The sequence below is a fragment of the Telmatherina bonti genome, assembly GCF_933228915.1.
Source record: "Telmatherina bonti genome assembly, chromosome: 1".
NCBI classification, from domain to species: Eukaryota; Metazoa; Chordata; class Actinopteri; order Atheriniformes; family Telmatherinidae; genus Telmatherina; species Telmatherina bonti.
Window position 1 is genome coordinate 1,240,761 of NC_136619.1, and position 23,634 is coordinate 1,264,394.

The 23,634-nt window shown below is 50.8% G+C and overlaps 1 protein-coding gene across 2 annotated transcripts in view; it reads right to left on the reverse strand.

The window, feature by feature from the left end:
• Window positions 1-22,033, reverse strand: part of abhd17c (abhydrolase domain containing 17C, depalmitoylase) — a 32,545-nt gene extending 10,512 nt beyond the window's left edge. Inside the window, exon 1 of one of the 2 annotated variants that reach the window (XM_079239643.1) lies at window positions 21,996-22,033. The gene's annotated coding sequence lies outside the window, so the exon portion shown is untranslated. Of the gene's footprint in view, window positions 1-20,969; window positions 21,098-21,995 lie in introns of those variants that run through there. The other variant, XM_079239642.1, reaches the window with a different exon arrangement.
• Between the last annotated feature and the right edge of the window lie 1,601 nt (window positions 22,034-23,634).

Sequence of the window (23,634 nt, forward strand, 5' to 3'; positions counted from 1 at the left end):
GCAGGAAGGCTAGCTGCTCTGAAGCTAACAGGCTAAGCCATCAGCAGACTGTAGGCAGGAAGGCTAGCTGCTCTGAAGCTAACAGGCTAAGCCATCAGCAGACTGTAGGCAGGAAGGCTAGCTGCTCTGAAGCTAACAGGCTAAACCATCAACAGACTGTAGGCAGGAAGGCTAGCTGCTCTGAAGCTAACAGGCTAAACCATCAACAGACTGTAGGCAGGAAGGCTAGTCGCTCTGAAGCTAAAAGGCTAAACCATCAGCAGGCTGTAGGCAGGAAAGCTAACCGCTCTGAAGCTAACATGCTAAACCATCAGCAGACTGTAGGCAGGAAGGCTAGCCGCTCTGAAGCTAACAGGCTAAACCATCAGCAGACTGTAGGCAGGAAGACTAACTGCTCTGAAGCTAACAAGCTAAGCCATCAGCAGACTGTAGGTAGGAAGGCTAGCTGCTCTGAAGCTAACAGGCTAAACCATCAGCAGACTGTAGGCAGGAAGGCTAGCTGCTCTGAAACTAACAGGCTAAACCATCAGCAGACTGTAGGCAGGAAGGCTAACTGCTCTAAAACTAACAGGCTAAACCATCAGCAGACTGTAGGCAGGAAGGCTAACTGCTCTAAAGCTAACAGGCTAAACCATCAGCAGACTGCAGGCAGGAAGGCTAGCTGCTAGCTGCTCCGAGGCTAACAGGCTAAACCATCAGAAGACTGTAGGCAGGAAGGCTAGCTGCTCTGAGGCTAACAGACTGAACCATCAGCAGACTGTAGGCAGAAAGGCTAGCTGCTCTGAGGCTAACAGGCTAAAGCATCAGCACACTGTAGGCAGGAAGGCTAAGTGTTCCGAAGCTAACAGGCTAAACCATCAACAGACTGTTGGCAGGAAGGCTAGCTGCTCTGAGGCTAACAGACTAAACCATCAGCAGACTGTAGGCAGGAAGGCTACCTGCTGTGAAGCTAACAGGCTAAACCATCAGCAGACTGTAGACAGGAAGGCTAGCTGCTCTGAGACTAACAGACTAAACCATCAGCACACTGTAGGAAGGAAGGCTAGCTGCTCTGAAACTAACAGGCTAAACCATCAGCAGACTGTAGGCAGGAAGGCTAACTGGTCTGAAGCTAACAGGCTAAACCATCAGCAGACTATAGGCAGGAAGGCTAGCTGCTCTGAAGCTAACAGGCTAAACCATCAGCAGACTGTAGGCAAGAAGGCTAGCTGCTCTGAAGCTAACAGGCTAAACTATCAACAGACTGTAGGCAGGAAGGCTGGCTGGTCTGAAGCTAACAGGCTAAGCCATCAGCAGACTGTAGGCAGGACGGCTAGCTGCTCTGAAGCTAACAGGCTAAACCATTAGCGGACTGTAGGTAGGAAGGCTAGCTGCTCTGAAACTAACAGGCTAAACCATCAGCAGACTGTAGGCAGGAAGGCTAGCCGCTCTGAAGCTAACAGGCTAAACCATCAGCAGACTGTAGGCAGGAAGACTAACTGCTCTGAAGCTAACAGGCTAAGCCATCAGCAGACTGTAGGCAGGAAGGCTAGCTGCTCTGAAGCTAACAGGCTAAACCATCAGCAGACTGTAGACAGGAAGGCTAGCTGCTCTGAAGCTAACAGGCTAAACCATCAACAGCCTGTAGGCAGGAAGGCTAGCTGCTCTGAAGCTAACAGGCTAAACCATCAACAGCCTGTAGGCAGGAAGGCTAGCTGCTCTGAAGCTAACAGGCTAAACCATCAACAGCCTGTAGGCAGGAAGGCTAGCTGCTCTGAGGCTAACAGGCTAAACCATCAGCAGACTGTAGGCAGGAAGGCTAGCTGCTCTGAAGCTAACAGGCTAAACCATCAACAGCCTGTAGGCAGGAAGGCTAGCTGCTCTGAGGCTAACAGGCTAAACTATCAACAGACTGTAGGCAGGAAGGCTAGCTGGTCTGAAGCTAACAGGCTAAACCATCAGCAGACTGTAGCCAGGAAGACTAACTGCTCTGAAGCTAACAGGCAAAGCCATCAGCAGACTGTAGGCAGGAAGGCTAGCTGCTCTGAAGCTAACAGGCTAAGCCATCAGCAGACTGTAGGCAGGAAGGCTAGCTGCTCTGAAGCTAACAGGCTAAGCCATCAGCAGACTGTAGGCAGGAAGGCTAGCTGCTCTGAAGCTAACAGGCTAAACCATCAGCAGACTGTAGGCAGGAAGGCTAGCTGCTCTGAAGCTAACAGGCTAAACCATCAACAGACTGTAGGCAGGAAGGCTAGCTGCTCTGAAGCTAACAGGCTAAACCATCAACAGACTGTAGGCAGGAAGGCTAGTCGCTCTGAAGCTAAAAGGCTAAACCATCAGCAGGCTGTAGGCAGGAAAGCTAACCGCTCTGAAGCTAACATGCTAAACCATCAGCAGACTGTAGGCAGGAAGGCTAGCCGCTCTGAAGCTAACAGGCTAAACCATCAGCAGACTGTAGGCAGGAAGACTAACTGCTCTGAAGCTAACAGGCTAAGCCATCAGCAGACTGTAGGCAGGAAGGCTAGCTGCTCTGAAGCTAACAGGCTAAACCATCAACAGACTGTAGGCAGGAAGGCTAGTCGCTCTGAAGCTAAAAGGCTAAACCATCAGCAGGCTGTAGGCAGGACGGCTAGCTGCTCTGAAGCTAACAGGCTAAATGATCAGCAGACTGTAGGTAGGAAGGCTAGCTGCTCTGAAGCTAACAGGCTAAACCATCAGCAGACTGTAGGCAGGAAGGCTAGCTGCTCTGAGGCTAACAGACTAAACCATCAGCAGACTGTAGGCAGGAAGGCTACCTACTCTGAGGCTAACGGGCTAAACCATCAGCAGACTGTAGGCAGGAAGGCTAGCTGCTCTGAGGCTAACCGGCTAAACCATCAGCAGACTGTAGGCAGGAAGGCTAAGTGTTCCGAAGCTAACAGGCTAAGCCATCATCAGACTGTAGGAAGGAAGGCTAGCTGCTCTGAAACTAACAGGCTAAACCATCAGCAGACTGTAGGCAGGAAGGCTAGCTGCTCTGAAACTAACAGGCTAAACCATCAGCAGACTGTAGGCAGGAAGGCTAACTGCTCTAAAACTAACAGGCTAAACCATCAGCAGACTGTAGGCAGGAAGGCTAACTGCTCTAAAGCTAACAGGCTAAACCATCAGCAGACTGCAGGCAGGAAGGCTAGCTGCTAGCTGCTCCGAGGCTAACAGGCTAAACCATCAGAAGACTGTAGGCAGGAAGGCTAGCTGCTCTGAGGCTAACAGACTGAACCATCAGCAGACTGTAGGCAGAAAGGCTAGCTGCTCTGAGGCTAACAGGCTAAAGCATCAGCACACTGTAGGCAGGAAGGCTAGCTGTTCTGAGGCTAACAGGCTAAACCATCAACAGACTGTTGGCAGGAAGGCTAGCTGCTCTGAGGCTAACAGACTAAACCATCAGCAGACTGTAGGCAGGAAGGCTACCTGCTGTGAAGCTAACAGGCTAAACCATCAGCAGACTGTAGACAGGAAGGCTAGCTGCTCTGAGACTAACAGACTAAACCATCAGCACACTGTAGGAAGGAAGGCTAGCTGCTCTGAAACTAACAGGCTAAACCATCAGCAGACTGTAGGCAGGAAGGCTAACTGGTCTGAAGCTAACAGGCTAAACCATCAGCAGACTATAGGCAGGAAGGCTAGCTGCTCTGAAGCTAACAGGCTAAACCATCAGCAGACTGTAGGCAAGAAGGCTAGCTGCTCTGAAGCTAACAGGCTAAACTATCAACAGACTGTAGGCAGGAAGGCTGGCTGGTCTGAAGCTAACAGGCTAAGCCATCAGCAGACTGTAGGCAGGACGGCTAGCTGCTCTGAAGCTAACAGGCTAAACCATTAGCGGACTGTAGGTAGGAAGGCTAGCTGCTCTGAAACTAACAGGCTAAACCATCAGCAGACTGTAGGCAGGAAGGCTAAGTGTTCCGAAGCTAACAGGCTAAGCCATCATCAGACTGTAGGCAGGAAGGCTAGCTGCTCTGAAACTAACAGGCTAAACCATCAGCAGACTGTAGGCAGGAAGGCTAGCTGCTCTGAAACTAACAGGCTAAACCATCAGCAGACTGTAGGCAGGAAGGCTAACTGCTCTAAAGCTAACAGGCTAAACCATCAGCAGACTGCAGGCAGGAAGGCTAGCTGCTAGCTGCTCCGAGGCTAACAGGCTAAACCATCAGAAGACTGTAGGCAGGAAGGCTAGCTGCTCTGAGGCTAACAGACTGAACCATCAGCAGACTGTAGGCAGGAAGGCTAGCTGCTCTGAAGCTAACAGGCTAAACCATCAGCAGACTGTAGGCAGGAAGGCTAGCTGCTCTGAGGCTAACAGGCTAAAGCATCAGCACACTGTAGGCAGGAAGGCTAGCTGTTCTGAGGCTAACAGGCTAAACCATCAAAAGACTGTTGGCAGGAAGGCTAGCTGCTCTGAGGCTAACAGACTAAACCATCAGCAGACTGTAGGCAGGAAGGCTACCTGCTGTGAAGCTAACAGGCTAAACCATCAGCAGACTGTAGAGAGGAAGGCTAGCTGCTCTGAGACTAACAGACTAAACCATCAGCACACTGTAGGAAGGAAGGCTAGCTGCTCTGAAACTAACAGGCTAAACCATCAGCAGACTGTAGGCAGGAAGGCTAACTGGTCTGAAGCTAACAGGCTAAACCATCAGCAGACTATAGGCAGGAAGGCTAGCTGCTCTGAAGCTAACAGGCTAAACCATCAGCAGACTGTAGGCAAGAAGGCTAGCTGCTCTGAAGCTAACAGGCTAAACCATCAACAGACTGTAGGAAGGAAGGCTGGCTGGTCTGAAGCTAACAGGCTAAGCCATCAGCAGACTGTAGGCAGGACGGCTAGCTGCTCTGAAGCTAACAAGCTAAACCATTAGCGGACTGTAGGTAGGAAGGCTAGCTACTCTGAAGCTAACAGGCTAAGCCATCATCAGACTGTAAGCAGGAAGGCAAGCTGCTCTGAAGCTAACAGGCTAAACCATCAACAGACTGTAGGCAGGAAGGCTTGTCGCTCTGAAGCTAAAAGGCTAAACCATCAGCAGGCTGTAGGCAGGAAGGCTAACCGCTCTGAAGCTAACATGCTAAACCATCAGAAGACTGTAGGCAGGAAGGCTAGCCGCTCTGAAGCTAAAAGGCTAAACCATCAGCAGACTGTAGGCAGGAAGACTAACTGCTCTGAAGCTAACAGGCTAAGCCATCAGCAGACTGTAGGCAGGAAGGCTAGCTGCTCTGAAGCTAACAGGCTAAACCATCAACAGACTGTAGGCAGGAAGGCTAGTCGCTCTGAAGCTAAAAGGCTAAACCATCAGCAGGCTGTAGGCAGGAAGGCTAACCGCTCTGAAGCTAACAGGCTAAACTATCAACAGACTGTAGGCAGGAAGGCTGGCTGGTCTGAAGCTAACAGGCTAAACCATCAGCGGACTGTAGGCAGGAAGGCTAGCCGCTCTGAAGCTAACAGGCTAAACCATCAGCGGACTGTAGGCAGGAAGGCTAGCCGCTCTGAAGCTAACAGGCTAAACCATCAGCAGACTGTAGGCAGGAAGGCTAGCCGCTCTGAAGCTAACAGGCTAAACCATCAGCAGACTGTAGGTAGGAAGGCTAGCCGCTCTGAAGCTAACAGGCTAAACCATCAGCAGACTGTAGGCAGGAAGGCTAGCCGCTCTGAAGCTAACAGGCTAAACCATCAGCAGACTGTAGGCAGGAAGGCTAGCCGCTCTGAAGCTAACAGGCTAAACCATCAGCAGACTGTAGGCAGGAAGGCTAGCCGCTCTGAAGCTAACAGGCTAAACCATCAGCAGACTGTAGGCAGGAAGGCTAGCTGCTCTGAAGCTAACAGGCTAAACCATCAGCAGACTGTAGACAGGAAGGCTAGCTGCTCTGAAGCTAACAGGCTAAACCATCAACAGCCTGTAGGCAGGAAGGCTAGCTGCTCTGAGGCTAACAGGCTAAACCATCAGCAGACTGTAGGCAGGAAGGCTAGCTGCTCTGAAGCTAACAGGCTAAACCATCATCAGACTGTAGCCTGGAAGGCTAGTCGCTCTGAAGCTAAAAGGCTAAACCATCAGCAGGCTGTAGGCAGGAAGGCTAACCGCTCTGAAGCTAACAGGCTAAACTATCAACAGACTGTAGGCAGGAAGGCTAGCTGCTCTGAGGCTAACAGACTAAACCATCAGCAGGCTGTAGGCAGGTAGGCTAGCTGCTCTGAAGCTAACAGGCTAAACCATCAGCAGACTGTAGGCAGGAAGGCTAGCTGCTCTGAGGCTAACAGGCTAAACCATCAACAGACTGTAGGCAGGAAGGCTAGCTGCTCTGAAGCTAACAGGCTAAACCATCAACAGACTGTAGGCAGGAAGGCTAGTCGCTCTGAAGCTAAAAGGCTAAACCATCAGCAGGGTGTAGGCAGGAAAGCTAACCGCTCTGAAGCTAACATGCTAAACCATCAGCAGACTGTAGGCAGGAAGGCTAGCCGCTCTGAAGCTAACAGGCTAAACCATCAGCAGACTGTAGGCAGGAAGACTAACTGCTCTGAAGCTAACAGGCTAAGCCATCAGCAGACTGTAGGCAGGAAGGCTAGCTGCTCTGAAGCTAACAGGCTAAACCATCAACAGACTGTAGGCAGGAAGGCTAGTCGCTCTGAAGCTAAAAGGCTAAACCATCAGCAGGCTGTAGGCAGGACGGCTAGCTGCTCTGAAGCTAACAGGCTAAATGATCAGCAGACTGTAGGTAGGAAGGCTAGCTGCTCTGAAGCTAACAGGCTAAACCATCAGCAGACTGTAGGCAGGAAGGCTAGCTGCTCTGAGGCTAACAGACTAAACCATCAGCAGACTGTAGGCAGGAAGGCTACCTGCTCTGAGGCTAACGGGCTAAACCATCAGCAGACTGTAGGCAGGAAGGCTAGCTGCTCTGAGGCTAACCGGCTAAACCATCAGCAGACTGTAGGCAGGAAGGCTAAGTGTTCCGAAGCTAACAGGCTAAGCCATCATCAGACTGTAGGAAGGAAGGCTAGCTGCTCTGAAACTAACAGGCTAAACCATCAGCAGACTGTAGGCAGGAAGGCTAGCTGCTCTGAAACTAACAGGCTAAACCATCAGCAGACTGTAGGCAGGAAGGCTAACTGCTCTAAAGCTAACAGGCTAAACCATCAGCAGACTGCAGGCAGGAAGGCTAGCTGCTAGCTGCTCCGAGGCTAACAGGCTAAACCATCAGAAGACTGTAGGCAGGAAGGCTAGCTGCTCTGAGGCTAACAGACTGAACCATCAGCAGACTGTAGGCAGAAAGGCTAGCTGCTCTGAGGCTAACAGGCTAAAGCATCAGCACACTGTAGGCAGGAAGGCTAGCTGTTCTGAGGCTAACAGGCTAAACCATCAACAGACTGTTGGCAGGAAGGCTAGCTGCTCTGAGGCTAACAGACTAAACCATCAGCAGACTGTAGGCAGGAAGGCTACCTGCTGTGAAGCTAACAGGCTAAACCATCAGCAGACTGTAGACAGGAAGGCTAGCTGCTCTGAGACTAACAGACTAAACCATCAGCACACTGTAGGAAGGAAGGCTAGCTGCTCTGAAACTAACAGGCTAAACCATCAGCAGACTGTAGGCAGGAAGGCTAACTGGTCTGAAGCTAACAGGCTAAACCATCAGCAGACTATAGGCAGGAAGGCTAGCTGCTCTGAGACTAACAGACTAAACCATCAGCACACTGTAGGAAGGAAGGCTAGCTGCTCTGAAACGAACAGGCTAAACCATCAGCAGACTGTAGGCAGGAAGGCTAACTGGTCTGAAGCTAACAGGCTAAACCATCAGCAGACTATAGGCAGGAAGGCTAGCTGCTCTGAAGCTAACAGGCTAAACCATCAGCAGACTGTAGGCAGGAAGGCTAGCTGCTCTGAGGCTAACAGGCTAAACTATCAACAGACTGTAGGCAGGAAGGCTAGCTGGTCTGAAGCTAACAGGCTAAACCATCAGCAGACTGTAGCCAGGAAGACTAACTGCTCTGAAGCTAACAGGCAAAGCCATCAGCAGACTGTAGGCAGGAAGGCTAGCTGCTCTGAAGCTAACAGGCTAAGCCATCAGCAGACTGTAGGCAGGAAGGCTAGCTGCTCTGAAGCTAACAGGCTAAGCCATCAGCAGACTGTAGGCAGGAAGGCTAGCTGCTCTGAAGCTAACAGGCTAAACCATCAGCACACTGTAGGCAGGAAGGCTAGCTGCTCTGAAGCTAACAGGCTAAACCATCAACAGACTGTAGGCAGGAAGGCTAGTCGCTCTGAAGCTAAAAGGCTAAACCATCAGCAGGCTGTAGGCAGGAAAGCTAACCGCTCTGAAGCTAACATGCTAAACCATCAGCAGACTGTAGGCAGGAAGGCTAGCCGCTCTGAAGCTAACAGGCTAAACCATCAGCAGACTGTAGGCAGGAAGACTAACTGCTCTGAAGCTAACAGGCTAAGCCATCAGCAGACTGTAGGCAGGAAGGCTAGCTGCTCTGAAGCTAACAGGCTAAACCATCAACAGACTGTAGGCAGGAAGGCTAGTCGCTCTGAAGCTAAAAGGCTAAACCATCAGCAGGCTGTAGGCAGGACGGCTAGCTGCTCTGAAGCTAACAGGCTAAATGATCAGCAGACTGTAGGTAGGAAGGCTAGCTGCTCTGAAGCTAACAGGCTAAACCATCAGCAGACTGTAGGCAGGAAGGCTAGCTGCTCTGAGGCTAACAGACTAAACCATCAGCAGACTGTAGGCAGGAAGGCTACCTGCTCTGAGGCTAACGGGCTAAACCATCAGCAGACTGTACGCAGGAAGGCTAGCTGCTCTGAGGCTAACCGGCTAAACCATCAGCAGACTGTAGGCAGGAAGGCTAAGTGTTCCGAAGCTAACAGGCTAAGCCATCATCAGACTGTAGGAAGGAAGGCTAGCTGCTCTGAAACTAACAGGCTAAACCATCAGCAGACTGTAGGCAGGAAGGCTAGCTGCTCTGAAACTAACAGGCTAAACCATCAGCAGACTGTAGGCAGGAAGGCTAACTGCTCTAAAACTAACAGGCTAAACCATCAGCAGACTGTAGGCAGGAAGGCTAACTGCTCTAAAGCTAACAGGCTAAACCATCAGCAGACTGCAGGCAGGAAGGCTAGCTGCTAGCTGCTCCGAGGCTAACAGGCTAAACCATCAGAAGACTGTAGGCAGGAAGGCTAGCTGCTCTGAGGCTAACAGACTGAACCATCAGCAGACTGTAGGCAGAAAGGCTAGCTGCTCTGAGGCTAACAGGCTAAAGCATCAGCACACTGTAGGCAGGAAGGCTAGCTGTTCTGAGGCTAACAGGCTAAACCATCAACAGACTGTTGGCAGGAAGGCTAGCTGCTCTGAGGCTAACAGACTAAACCATCAGCAGACTGTAGGCAGGAAGGCTACCTGCTGTGAAGCTAACAGGCTAAACCATCAGCAGACTGTAGACAGGAAGGCTAGCTGCTCTGAGACTAACAGACTAAACCATCAGCACACTGTAGGAAGGAAGGCTAGCTGCTCTGAAACTAACAGGCTAAACCATCAGCAGACTGTAGGCAGGAAGGCTAACTGGTCTGAAGCTAACAGGCTAAACCATCAGCAGACTGTAGGCAGGAAGGCTAGCTGCTCTGAAGCTAACAGGCTAAACCATCAGCAGACTGTAGGCAAGAAGGCTAGCTGCTCTGAAGCTAACAGGCTAAACTATCAACAGACTGTAGGCAGGAAGGCTGGCTGGTCTGAAGCTAACAGGCTAAGCCATCAGCAGACTGTAGGCAGGACGGCTAGCTGCTCTGAAGCTAACAGGCTAAACCATTAGCGGACTGTAGGTAGGAAGGCTAGCTGCTCTGAAACTAACAGGCTAAACCATCAGCAGACTGTAGGCAGGAAGGCTAAGTGTTCCGAAGCTAACAGGCTAAGCCATCATCAGACTGTAGGAAGGAAGGCTAGCTGCTCTGAAACTAACAGGCTAAACCATCAGCAGACTGTAGGCAGGAAGGCTAGCTGCTCTGAAACTAACAGGCTAAACCATCAGCAGACTGTAGGCAGGAAGGCTAACTGCTCTAAAGCTAACAGACTAAACCATCAGCAGACTGCAGGCAGGAAGGCTAGCTGCTAGCTGCTCCGAGGCTAACAGGCTAAACCATCAGAAGACTGTAGGCAGGAAGGCTAGCTGCTCTGAGGCTAACAGACTGAACCATCAGCAGACTGTAGGCAGGAAGGCTAGCTGCTCTGAAGCTAACAGGCTAAACCATCAGCAGACTGTAGGCAGGAAGGCTAGCTGCTCTGAGGCTAACAGGCTAAAGCATCAGCACACTGTAGGCAGGAAGGCTAGCTGTTCTGAGGCTAACAGGCTAAACCATCAAAAGACTGTTGGCAGGAAGGCTAGCTGCTCTGAGGCTAACAGACTAAACCATCAGCAGACTGTAGGCAGGAAGGCTACCTGCTGTGAAGCTAACAGGCTAAACCATCAGCAGACTGTAGACAGGAAGGCTAGCTGCTCTGAGACTAACAGACTAAACCATCAGCACACTGTAGGAAGGAAGGCTTGCTGCTCTGAAACTAACAGGCTAAACCATCAGCAGACTGTAGGCAGGAAGGCTAACTGGTCTGAAGCTAACAGGCTAAACCATCAGCAGACTATAGGCAGGAAGGCTAGCTGCTCTGAAGCTAACAGGCTAAACCATCAGCAGACTGTAGGCAAGAAGGCTAGCTGCTCTGAAGCTAACAGGCTAAACCATCAACAGACTGTAGGAAGGAAGGCTGGCTGGTCTGAAGCTAACAGGCTAAGCCATCAGCAGACTGTAGGCAGGACGGCTAGCTGCTCTGAAGCTAACAGGCTAAACCATTAGCGGACTGTAGGTAGGAAGGCTAGCTGCTCTGAAGCTAACAGGCTAAGCCATCATCAGACTGTAAGCAGGAAGGCAAGCTGCTCTGAAGCTAACAGGCTAAACCATCAACAGACTGTAGGCAGGAAGGCTTGTCGCTCTGAAGCTAAAAGGCTAAACCATCAGCAGGCTGTAGGCAGGAAGGCTAACCGCTCTGAAGCTAACATGCTAAACCATCAGAAGACTGTAGGCAGGAAGGCTAGCCGCTCTGAAGCTAAAAGGCTAAACCATCAGCAGACTGTAGGCAGGAAGACTAACTGCTCTGAAGCTAACAGGCTAAGCCATCAGCAGACTGTAGGCAGGAAGCCTAGCTGCTCTGAAGCTAACAGGCTAAACCATCAACAGACTGTAGCAGGAAGGCTAGTCGCTCTGAAGCTAAAAGGCTAAACCTTCAGCAGGCTGTAGGCAGGAAGGCTAACCGCTCTGAAGCTAACAGGCTAAACTATCAACAGACTGTAGGCAGGAAGGCTGGCTGGTCTGAAGCTAACAGGCTAAACCATCAGCGGACTGTAGGCAGGAAGGCTAGCCGCTCTGAAGCTAACAGGCTAAACCATCAGCGGACTGTAGGCAGGAAGGCTAGCCGCTCTGAAGCTAACAGGCTAAACCATCAGCAGACTGTAGGCAGGAAGGCTAGCCGCTCTGAAGCTAACAGGCTAAACCATCAGCAGACTGTAGACAGGAAGGCTAGCTGCTCTGAAGCTAACAGGCTAAACCATCAACAGCCTGTAGGCAGGAAGGCTAGCTGCTCTGAGGCTAACAGGCTAAACCATCAGCAGACTGTAGGCAGGAAGGCTAGCTGCTCTGAAGCTAACAGGCTAAACCATCATCAGACTGTAGCCTGGAAGGCTAGTCGCTCTGAAGCTAAAAGGCTAAACCATCAGCAGGCTGTAGGCAGGAAGGCTAACCGCTCTGAAGCTAACAGGCTAAACTATCAACAGACTGTAGGCAGGAAGGCTAGCTGCTCTGAGGCTAACAGACTAAACCATCAGCAGGCTGTAGGCAGGTAGGCTAGCTGCTCTGAAGCTAACAGGCTAAACCATCAGCAGACTGTAGGCAGGAAGGCTAGCTGCTCTGAGGCTAACAGGCTAAACCATCAGCAGACTGTAGGCAGGAAGGCTAGCTGCTCTGAAGCTAACAGGCTAAACCATCAACAGACTGTAGGCAGGAAGGCTAGTCGCTCTGAAGCTAAAAGGCTAAACCATCAGCAGGCTGTAGGCAGGAAAGCTAACCGCTCTGAAGCTAACATGCTAAACCATCAGCAGACTGTAGGCAGGAAGGCTAGCCGCTCTGAAGCTAACAGGCTAAACCATCAGCAGACTGTAGGCAGGAAGACTAACTGCTCTGAAGCTAACAGGCTAAGCCATCAGCAGACTGTAGGCAGGAAGGCTAGCTGCTCTGAAGCTAACAGGCTAAACCATCAACAGACTGTAGGCAGGAAGGCTAGTCGCTCTGAAGCTAAAAGGCTAAACCATCAGCAGGCTGTAGGCAGGACGGCTAGCTGCTCTGAAGCTAACAGGCTAAATGATCAGCAGACTGTAGGTAGGAAGGCTAGCTGCTCTGAAGCTAACAGGCTAAACCATCAGCAGACTGTAGGCAGGAAGGCTAGCTGCTCTGAGGCTAACAGACTAAACCATCAGCAGACTGTAGGCAGGAAGGCTACCTGCTCTGAGGCTAACGGGCTAAACCATCAGCAGACTGTAGGCAGGAAGGCTAGCTGCTCTGAGGCTAACCGGCTAAACCATCAGCAGACTGTAGGCAGGAAGGCTAAGTGTTCCGAAGCTAACAGGCTAAGCCATCATCAGACTGTAGGAAGGAAGGCTAGCTGCTCTGAAACTAACAGGCTAAACCATCAGCAGACTGTAGGCAGGAAGGCTAGCTGCTCTGAAACTAACAGGCTAAACCATCAGCAGACTGTAGGCAGGAAGGCTAACTGCTCTAAAGCTAACAGGCTAAACCATCAGCAGACTGCAGGCAGGAAGGCTAGCTGCTAGCTGCTCCGAGGCTAACAGGCTAAACCATCAGAAGACTGTAGGCAGGAAGGCTAGCTGCTCTGAGGCTAACAGACTGAACCATCAGCAGACTGTAGGCAGAAAGGCTAGCTGCTCTGAGGCTAACAGGCTAAAGCATCAGCACACTGTAGGCAGGAAGGCTAGCTGTTCTGAGGCTAACAGGCTAAACCATCAACAGACTGTTGGCAGGAAGGCTAGCTGCTCTGAGGCTAACAGACTAAACCATCAGCAGACTGTAGGCAGGAAGGCTACCTGCTGTGAAGCTAACAGGCTAAACCATCAGCAGACTGTAGACAGGAAGGCTAGCTGCTCTGAGACTAACAGACTAAACCATCAGCACACTGTAGGAAGGAAGGCTAGCTGCTCTGAAACTAACAGGCTAAACCATCAGCAGACTGTAGGCAGGAAGGCTAACTGGTCTGAAGCTAACAGGCTAAACCATCAGCAGACTATAGGCAGGAAGGCTAGCTGCTCTGAAGCTAACAGGCTAAACCATCAGCAGACTGTAGGCAAGAAGGCTAGCTGCTCTGAAGCTAACAGGCTAAACTATCAACAGACTGTAGGCAGGAAGGCTGGCTGGTCTGAAGCTAACAGGCTAAGCCATCAGCAGACTGTAGGCAGGACGGCTAGCTGCTCTGAAGCTAACAGGCTAAACCATTAGCGGACTGTAGGTAGGAAGGCTAGCTGCTCTGAAACTAACAGGCTAAACCATCAGCAGACTGTAGGCAGGAAGGCTAAGTGTTCCGAAGCTAACAGGCTAAGCCATCATCAGACTGTAGGAAGGAAGGCTAGCTGCTCTGAAACTAACAGGCTAAACCATCAGCAGACTGTAGGCAGGAAGGCTAGCTGCTCTGAAACTAACAGGCTAAACCATCAGCAGACTGTAGGCAGGAAGGCTAACTGCTCTAAAGCTAACAGGCTAAACCATCAGCAGACTGCAGGCAGGAAGGCTAGCTGCTAGCTGCTCCGAGGCTAACAGGCTAAACCATCAGAAGACTGTAGGCAGGAAGGCTAGCTGCTCTGAGGCTAACAGACTGAACCATCAGCAGACTGTAGGCAGGAAGGCTAGCTGCTCTGAAGCTAACAGGCTAAACCATCAGCAGACTGTAGGCAGGAAGGCTTGCTGCTCTGAGGCTAACAGGCTAAAGCATCAGCACACTGTAGGCAGGAAGGCTAGCTGTTCTGAGGCTAACAGGCTAAACCATCAAAAGACTGTTGGCAGGAAGGCTAGCTGCTCTGAGGCTAAAAGACTAAACCATCAGCAGACTGTAGGCAGGAAGGCTACCTGCTGTGAAGCTAACAGGCTAAACCATCAGCAGACTGTAGACAGGAAGGCTAGCTGCTCTGAGACTAACAGACTAAACCATCAGCACACTGTAGGAAGGAAGGCTAGCTGCTCTGAAACTAACAGGCTAAACCATCAGCAGACTGTAGGCAGGAAGGCTAACTGGTCTGAAGCTAACAGGCTAAACCATCAGCAGACTATAGGCAGGAAGGCTAGCTGCTCTGAAGCTAACAGGCTAAACCATCAGCAGACTCTAGGCAAGAAGGCTAGCTGCTCTGAAGCTAACAGGCTAAACCATCAACAGACTGTAGGCAGGAAGGCTGGCTGGTCTGAAGCTAACAGGCTAAGCCATCAGCAGACTGTAGGCAGGACGGCTAGCTGCTCTGAAGCTAACAGGCTAAACCATTAGCGGACTGTAGGTAGGAAGGCTAGCTGCTCTGAAGCTAACAGGCTAAGCCATCATCAGACTGTAAGCAGGAAGGCAAGCTGCTCTGAAGCTAACAGGCTAAACCATCAACAGACTGTAGGCAGGAAGGCTTGTCGCTCTGAAGCTAAAAGGCTAAACCATCAGCAGGCTGTAGGCAGGAAGGCTAACCGCTCTGAAGCTAACATGCTAAACCATCAGAAGACTGTAGGCAGGAAGGCTAGCCGCTCTGAAGCTACAAGGCTAAACCATCAGCAGACTGTAGGCAGGAAGACTAACTGCTCTGAAGCTAACAGGCTAAGCCATCAGCAGACTGTAGGCAGGAAGGCTAGCTGCTCTGAAGCTAACAGGCTAAACCATCAACAGACTGTAGGCAGGAAGGCTAGTCGCTCTGAAGCTAAAAGGCTAAACCATCAGCAGGCTGTAGGCAGGAAGGCTAACCGCTCTGAAGCTAACAGGCTAAACTATCAACAGACTGTAGGCAGGAAGGCTGGCTGGTCTGAAGCTAACAGGCTAAACCATCAGCGGACTGTAGGCAGGAAGGCTAGCCGCTCTGAAGCTAACAGGCTAAACCATCAGCGGACTGTAGGCAGGAAGGCTAGCCGCTCTGAAGCTAACAGGCTAAACTATCAGCAGACTGTAGGCAGGAAGGCTAGCCGCTCTGAAGCTAACAGGCTAAACCATCAGCAGACTGTAGGCAGGAAGGCTAGCCGCTCTGAAGCTAACAGGCTAAACCATCAGCAGACTGTAGGCAGGAAGGCTAGCTGCTCTGAAGCTAACAGGCTAAACCATCAGCAGACTGTAGACAGGAAGGCTAGCTGCTCTGAAGCTAACAGGCTAAACCATCAACAGCCTGTAGGCAGGAAGGCTAGCTGCTCTGAAGCTAACAAGCTAAACCATCATCAGACTGTAGCCTGGAAGGCTAGTCGCTCTGAAGCTAAAAGGCTAAACCATCAGCAGACTGTAGGCAGGAAGGCTACCTGCTGTGAAGCTAACAGGCTAAACCATCAACAGACTTTTGGCAGGAAGGCTAGCTACTCTGAGGCTAACAGACTAAACCATCAGCAGACTGTAGGATGGAAGGCTACCTGCTGTGAAGCTAACAGGCTAAATGATCAGCAGACTGTCGGTAGGAAGGCTAGCTGCTCTGAAGCTAACAGGCTAAACCATCAGCAGACTGTAGGCAGGAAGGCTAGCTGCTGTGAAGCTAACAGGCTAAACCATCAGCAGACTGTAGGCAGGAAGGCTAGCTGCTGTGAAGCTAACAGGCTAAACCATCAGCAGACTGTAGGCAGGAAGGCTACCTGCTGTGAAGCTAACAGGCTAAACCATCAGCAGACTGTAGACAGGAAGGCTAGCTGCTCTGAAGCTAACAGGCTAAACCATCAACAGACTGTAGGCAGGAAGGCTAGCTGCTAGCTGCTCTGAGGCTAACAGGCTAAAACATCAGCAGACTGTAGGCAAGAAGGCTAGCTGCTCTGAAGCTAACAGGCTAAACTATCAAATGACTGTAGGCAGGAAGGCTGGCTGGTCTGAAGCTAACAGGCTAAGCCATCAGCAGACTGTAGGCAGGACGGCTAGCTGCTCTGAAGCTAACAGGCTAAATGATCAGCAGACTGTAGGTAGGAAGGCTAGCTGCTCTGAAGCTAACAGGCTAAACCATCAACAGACTGTAGGCAGGAAGGCTAGCTGCTGTGAAGCTAACAGGCTAAACCATCAGCAGACTGTAGGCAGGAAGGCTACCTGCTGTGAAGCTAACAGGCTAAACCATCAGCAGACTGTAGACAGGAAGGCTAGCTGCTCTGAAGCTAACAGGCTAAACCATCAACAGACTGTAGGCAGGAAGGCTAGCTGCTCTGAAGCTAACAGGCTAAACCATCAGCAGACTGTAGGCAGGAAGGCTAGCTGCTCTGAAGCTAACAGGCTAAACCATCAGCAGACTGTAGGAAGAAAGGCTAGCTGCTCCGAAGCTAACAGGCTAAACCATCAGCAGACTGTAGGAAGGAAGACTAGCTGCTCTGAGGCTAACAGGCTAAACCATTAGCGGACTGTAGGTAGGAAGGCTAGCTGCTCCGAAGCTAACAGGCTAAACCATTAGCGGACTGTAGGTAGGAAGGCTAGCTGCTCCGAAGCTAAAAGGCTAAACCATCATCAGACTGTAGGAAGAAAGACTAGCTGCTCTGAAACTAACAGGCTAAGCCATCATCAGACTGTAGGAAGAAAGACTAGCTGCTCTGAAACTAACAGGCTAAGCCATCAGCAGACTGTAGGCAGGAAGGCTAACTGCTCTGAAGCTAACAGGCTAAACCATCAGCAGACTGCAGGCAGGAAGGCTTGCTGCTAGCTGCTCTGAAGCTAACAGGCTAAACCATCAACAAACTGTAAGCAGGAAGGCTAGCCGCTCTGAAGCTAACAGGCTAAACCATCAGCAGACGGTAGGCAGGAAGGCTTGCTGCTCTGAAGCTAAAAGGCTAAACCATCAGCAGACTGCAGGCAGGCAGTAAGGCTAGCTGCTAGCTGCTCCGAGGCTAACAGGCTAAACCATCAGCAAACTGTAGGCAGGAAGGCTAGCTGCTCTGAGGCTAACAGGCTAAACCATCAGCAGACTGTAGGCAGGAAGGCTAGCTACTCTGAGGCTAACAGGCTAAACCATCAGCAGGCTGTAGGTAGGAAGGCTAACCGCTCTGAAGCTAACAGGCTAAACCATCAACAGACTGTAAGCAGGAAGGCTAGCTGCTCTGAAGCTAACAGGCTAAACCATCAGCAGACTGTAGGCAGGAATGCTAGCTGCTCTGAAGCTAACAGGCTAAACCATCAACAGACTGCAGGCAGGAAGGCTAGCTGCTGGCTGCTCTGAGGCTAAAAGGCTAAACTATCAACAGACTGTAGGCAGGAAGGCTAGCTGGTCTAAAGCTAAAAGGCTAAACCATCATCAGACTGTAGGAAGAAAGACTTGCTGCTCTGAAACTAACAGGCTAAACCATCAGCAGACTGTAGGCAGGAAGGCTAACTGCTCCGAGGCTTACAGGCTAAGCCATCAGCAGACTGCAGGCAGGAAGGCTAGCTGCTCTGAGGCTAAAAGGCTAAACTATCAACAGACTGTAGGCAGGAGGGCTAGCCGCTCTGAAGCTAACAGGCTAAACTATCAACAGACTGTAGGCAGGAGGGCTAGCCGCTCTGAAGCTAACAGGCTAAACTATCAACAGACTGTAGGCAGGAGGGCTAGCCGCTCTGAAGCTAACAGGCTAAACCATCAGCAGACTGTAGGCAGGAAGGCTTGCTGGTCTGAAGCAAACAGGCTAAACCATTAACAGACTATGGGTAGGAAGGCTAGCCGCTCTGAAGCGAACAGGCTAAACCATCAGCAGACTGTAGGCAAGAAGGCTAGCTGCTCTGAAGCTAACAGGCGAAACCATCAACAGACTATGGGTAGGAAGGCTAGCCGCTCTGAAGCTAACAGGCTAAACCATCAGCAGACTGTAGGCAGGAAGGCTTGCTGGTCTGAAGCAAACAGGCTAATCCATTAACAGACTATGGGTAGGAAGGCTAGCCGCTCTGAAGCGAACAGGCTAAACCATCAGCAGACTGTAGGCAAGAAGGCTAGCTGCTCAGAATCTAACAGGCTAAACCATCAACAGACTATGGGTAGGAAGGCTAGCCGCTCTGAAGCGAACAGGCTAAACCATCAACAGACTGTAGGCAGGAAGGCTAGCCGCTCTGGAGCTAAAAGGCTAAACCATCAGCAGGCTGTAGGCAGGAAGGCTAGCTGCTCTGAAGCTAACAGGCTAAACCATCAGCAGACTGTAGGCAGGAAGGCTAGCTGCTCTGAAGCTAACAGGCTAAACCATCAGCAGATTGTAGGCAGGAAGGCTAGCTGCTCTGAAGCTAACAGGCTAATCCATCAGCAGACTGTAGGAAGAAAGGCTAGCTGCTCCGAAGCTAACAGGCTAAACCATCAGCAGACTGTAGGAAGGAAGACTAGCTGCTCTGAGGCTAACAGGCTAAACCATTAGCGGACTGTAGGTAGGAAGGCTAGCTGCTCCGAAGCTAAAAGGCTAAACCATCATCAGACTGTAGGAAGAAAGACTAGCTGCTCTGAAACTAACAGGCTAAGCCATCATCAGACTGTAGGAAGAAAGACTAGCTGCTCTGAAACTAACAGGCTAAGCCATCAGCAGACTGTAGGCAGGAAGGCAAACTGCTCTGAAGCTAACAGGCTAAACCATCAGCAGACTGCAGGCAGGAAGGCTAGCTGCTGTGAAGCTAACAGGCTAAGCCATCATCAGACTGTAAGCAGGAAGGCAAGCTACTGTGCAGCTAACAGGCTAAACCATCAGCAGACTGTAGGTAGGAAGGCTAAAAGCTCCGAAGCTTACAGGCTAAGCCATCAGCAGACTGCAGGCAGGAAGGCTAGCTGCTCTGAGGCTAAAAGGCTAAACTATCAACAGACTGTAGGCAGGAGGGCTAGCCGCTCTGAAGCTAACAGGCTAAACTATCAACAGACTGTAGGCAGGAGGGCTAGCCGCTCTGAAGCTAACAGGCTAAACTATCAACAGACTGTAGGCAGGAGGGCTAGCCGCTCTGAAGCTAACAGGCTAAACCATCAGCAGACTGTAGGCAGGAAGGCTTGCTGGTCTGAAGCAAACAGGCTAAACCATTAACAGACTATGGGTAGGAAGGCTAGCCGCTCTGAAGCGAACAGGCTAAACCATCAGCAGACTGTAGGCAAGAAGGCTAGCTGCTCTGAAGCTAACAGGCGAAACCATCAACAGACTATGGGTAGGAAGGCTAGCCGCTCTGAAGCGAACAGGCTAAACCATCAACAGACTGTAGGCAGGAAGGCTAGCCGCTCTGGAGCTAAAAGGCTAAACCATCAGCAGGCTGTAGGCAGGAAGGCTAGCTGCTCTGAAGCTAACAGGCTAAACCATCAGCAGGCTGTAGGCAGGAAGGCTAGCTGCTCTGAAGCTAACAGGCTAAACCATCAGCAGACTGTAGGCAGGAAGGCTAGCTGCTCTGAAGCTAACAGGCTAAACCATCAGCAGACTGTAGGAAGAAAGGCTAGCTGCTCCGAAGCTAACAGGCTAAACCATCAGCAGACTGTAGGAAGGAAGACTAGCTGCTCTGAGGCTAACAGGCTAAACCATTAGCGGACTGTAGGTAGGAAGGCTAGCTGCTCCGAAGCTAACAGGCTAAACCATTAGCGGACTGTAGGTAGGAAGGCTAGCTGCTCCGAAGCTAAAAGGCTAAACCATCATCAGACTGTAGGAAGAAAGACTAGCTGCTCGGAAACTAACAGGCTAAGCCATCATCAGACTGTAGGAAGAAAGACTAGCTGCTCTGAAACTAACAGGCTAAGCCATCAGCAGACTGTAGGCAGGAAGGCTAACTGCTCTGAAGCTAACAGGCTAAACCATCAGCAGACTGCAGGCAGGAAGGCTTGCTGCTAGCTGCTCTGAAGCTAACAGGCTAAACCATCAACAAACTGTAAGCAGGAAGGCTAGCCGCTCTGAAGCTAACAGGCTAAACCATCAGCAGACGGTAGGCAGGAAGGCTTGCTGCTCTGAAGCTAAAAGGCTAAACCATCAGCAGACTGCAGGCAGGCAGTAAGGCTAGCTGCTAGCTGCTCCGAGGCTAACAGGCTAAACCATCAGCAAACTGTAGGCAGGAAGGCTAGCTGCTCTGAGGCTAACAGGCTAAACCATCAGCAGACTGTAGGCAGGAAGGCTAGCTACTCTGAGGCTAACAGGCTAAACCATCAGCAGGCTGTAGGTAGGAAGGCTAACCGCTCTGAAGCTAACAGGCTAAACCATCAACAGACTGTAAGCAGGAAGGCTAGCTGCTCTGAAGCTAACAGGCTAAACCATCAGCAGACTGTAGGCAGGAATGCTAGCTGCTCTGAAGCTAACAGGCTAAACCATCAACAGACTGCAGGCAGGAAGGCTAGCTGCTGGCTGCTCTGAGGCTAAAAGGCTAAACTATCAACAGACTGTAGGCAGGAAGGCTAGCTGGTCTAAAGCTAAAAGGCTAAACCATCATCAGACTGTAGGAAGAAAGACTTGCTGCTCTGAAACTAACAGGCTAAACCATCAGCAGACTGTAGGCAGGAAGGCTAACTGCTCCGAGGCTAACAGGCTAAACCATCAGAAGACTGTAGGCAGGAAGGCTAGCTGCTCTGAGGCTAAAAGACTAAACCATCAGCAGACTGTTGGCAGGAAGGCAAGCTGCTCTGAGGCTAACAGGCTAAACCATCAGCAAACTGTAGGCAGGAAGGCAAACAGCTCTGAAGCTAACAGGATAAACCATCAACAGACTGTAGGCAGGAAGGCTAGCTGCTCTGAGGCTGACAGACTAAACCATCAGCAGATTGTAGGCAGGAAGGCTACCTGCTCTGAGGCTAACAGGCGAAACCATCAGCAGACTGTAGGTAGGAAGAATATCCGCTCTGAAGCTAACAGGCTAAGTCATCATCACACTGTAAGCAGGAAGGAAAGCTACTCTGAAGCTAACAGGCTAAACCATCAGCAGACTGTAGGCAGGAAGGCTAACAGCTCTGAAGCTAACAGGATAAACCATCAACAGACTGTAGGCAGGAAGGCTAGCTGCTCTGAGGCTAACAGACTAAACCATCAGCACATTGTAGGCAGGAAGGCTACCTGCTCTGAAGCTAACAGGCTAAGCCATCATCACACTGTAAGCAGGAAGGAAAGCTACTCTGAAGCTAACAGGCTAAACCATCAGCAGACTGTAGGCAGGAAGGCTAAAAGCTGTGAAGCTAACAGGATAAACCATCAACAGACTGTAGGCAGGAAGGCTAGCTGCTCTGAGGCTAACAGGCTAAACCATCAGCAGACTGTAGGCAGGAAGGCTAGCTGCTCTGAGGCTAACAGGCTAAACCATCAGCAGACTGTAGGCAGGAAGGCTACCTGCTCTGAAGCTAAAAGGCTAAACCATCAGCAGATTGTAGGTAGGAAGGCTAGCCGCTCTGAAGCTAACAGGCTAAGCCATCATCACACTGTAAGCAGGAAGGAAAGCTACTCTGAAGCTAACAGGCTAAACCATCAGCAGACGGTAGGCAGGAAGGCTAACAGCTCTAAAGCTAACAGGATAAACCATCAACAGACTGTAGGCAGGAAGGCTAGCTGCTCTGAGGCTAACAGACTAAACCATCAGCACATTGTAGGCAGGAAGGCTACCTGCTCTGAAGCTAAAAGGCTAAACCATCATCACACTGTAAGCAGGAAGGAAAGCAACTCTGAAGCTAACAGGCTAAACCATCAGTAGACTGTAGGCAGGAAGGCTAACAGCTGTGAAGCTAACAGGATAAACCATCAACAGACTGTAGGCAGGAAGGCTAGCTGCTCTGAGGCTAACAGACTAAAACATCAGCAGATTGTAGGCAGGAAGGCTACCGGCTCTGAAGCTAACAGGCTAAACCATCAGCAGACTGTAGGCAGGAAGGCTAGCTGCTCTGAGGCTAACAGACTAAACCATCAGCACACTGTAGACAGGAAGGCTTGCTGCTCTGAAGCTAACAGGCTAAACCATCAGCAGACTGTAGGCAGGAAGGCTACCTGCTCTGAAGCTAAAAGGCTAAACCATCAGCAGACTGTAGGTAGGAAGGCTAGCCGCTCTGAAGCTAAAAGGCTAAACCATCATCACACTGTAAGCAGGAAGGAAAGCAACTCTGAAGCTAACAGGCTAAACCATCAGCAGACTGTAGGCAGGAAGGCTAACAGCTGTGAAGCTAACAGGATAAACCATCAACAGACTGTAGGCAGGAAGGCTAGCTGCTCTGAAGCTAAAAGGCTAAACCATCAACAGACTGTAGGCAGGAAGGCTAGATGTTCTGAGGCTAACAGGCTAAACCATCAGCACACTGTAGACAGGAAGACTAGCTGCTCTGAAGCTAACAGGCTGAACTATCAACAGACTGTAGGCAGGAAGACTAGCTGCTCTGAAGCTAACAGGCTAAATGATCAGCAGACTGTAGGTAGGAAGGCTAGCTGCTCTGAAGCTAACAGGCTAAACCATCAGCAGACTGTAGGCAGCAAGGCTAGCTGCTCTGAGGCTAACAGGCTAAACCATTAGCGGACTGTAGGTAGGAAGGCTAGCTGCTGTGAAGCTAACAGGCTAAGCCATCATCATACTGTAAGCAGGAAAGAAAGCTACTCTCAAGCTAAAAGGCTAAACCATCAGCAGACTGTAGGCAGGAAGGCTAACAGCTCTGAAGCTAACAGGATAAACCATCAACAGACTGTAGGCAGGAAGGCTAGCTGCTCTGAGGCTAACAGACTAAACCATCAGCAGATTGTAGGCAGGAAGGCTAGCTGCTCTGAAGCTAACAGGCTAAACCATCAGCAGACTGTAGGCAGGAAGGCTAGCTGCTCTGAGGCTAACAGACTAAACCATCAGCACACTGTAGATAGGAAGGCTAGCTGCTGTGAAGCTAACAGGCTAAGCCATCATCACACTGTAAGCAGGAAGGAAAGCTACTCTGAAGCTAACAGGCTAAACCATCAGCAGACTGCAGGCAGGAAGGCTAGCTGCTAGGTGCTCCGAGGCTAACAGGCTAAACCATCAACAGACTGTAGGCAGGAAGGCTAGCTGCTCTGAGGCTAACAGACTAAACCATCAGCAGATTGTTGGCAGGAAGGCTAGCTGCTTTGAGGCTAACAGGCTAAACCATTAGCGGACTGTAGGCAGGAAGGCTAGCCGCTCTGAAGCTAACAGGCTAAACCATCAGCAGACGGTAGGCTGGAAGGCTAGCTGCTCTGAAGCTAAAAGGCTAAACCCTCAGCAGACTGAAGGCAGGAAGGCTAGCTGCTAGCTGCTCCGAGGCTAACAGGCTAAACCATCAGCAAACTGTAGGCAGGAAGGCTAGCTGCTCTGAGGCTAACAGGCTAAACCATCAGCAGACTGTAGGCAGGAAGGCAAACAGCTCTGAAGCTAACAGGATAAACCATCAACAGACTGTAGGCAGGAAGGCTAGCTGCTCTGAGGCTGACAGACTAAACCATCAGCACATTGTAGGCAGGAAGGCTACCTGCT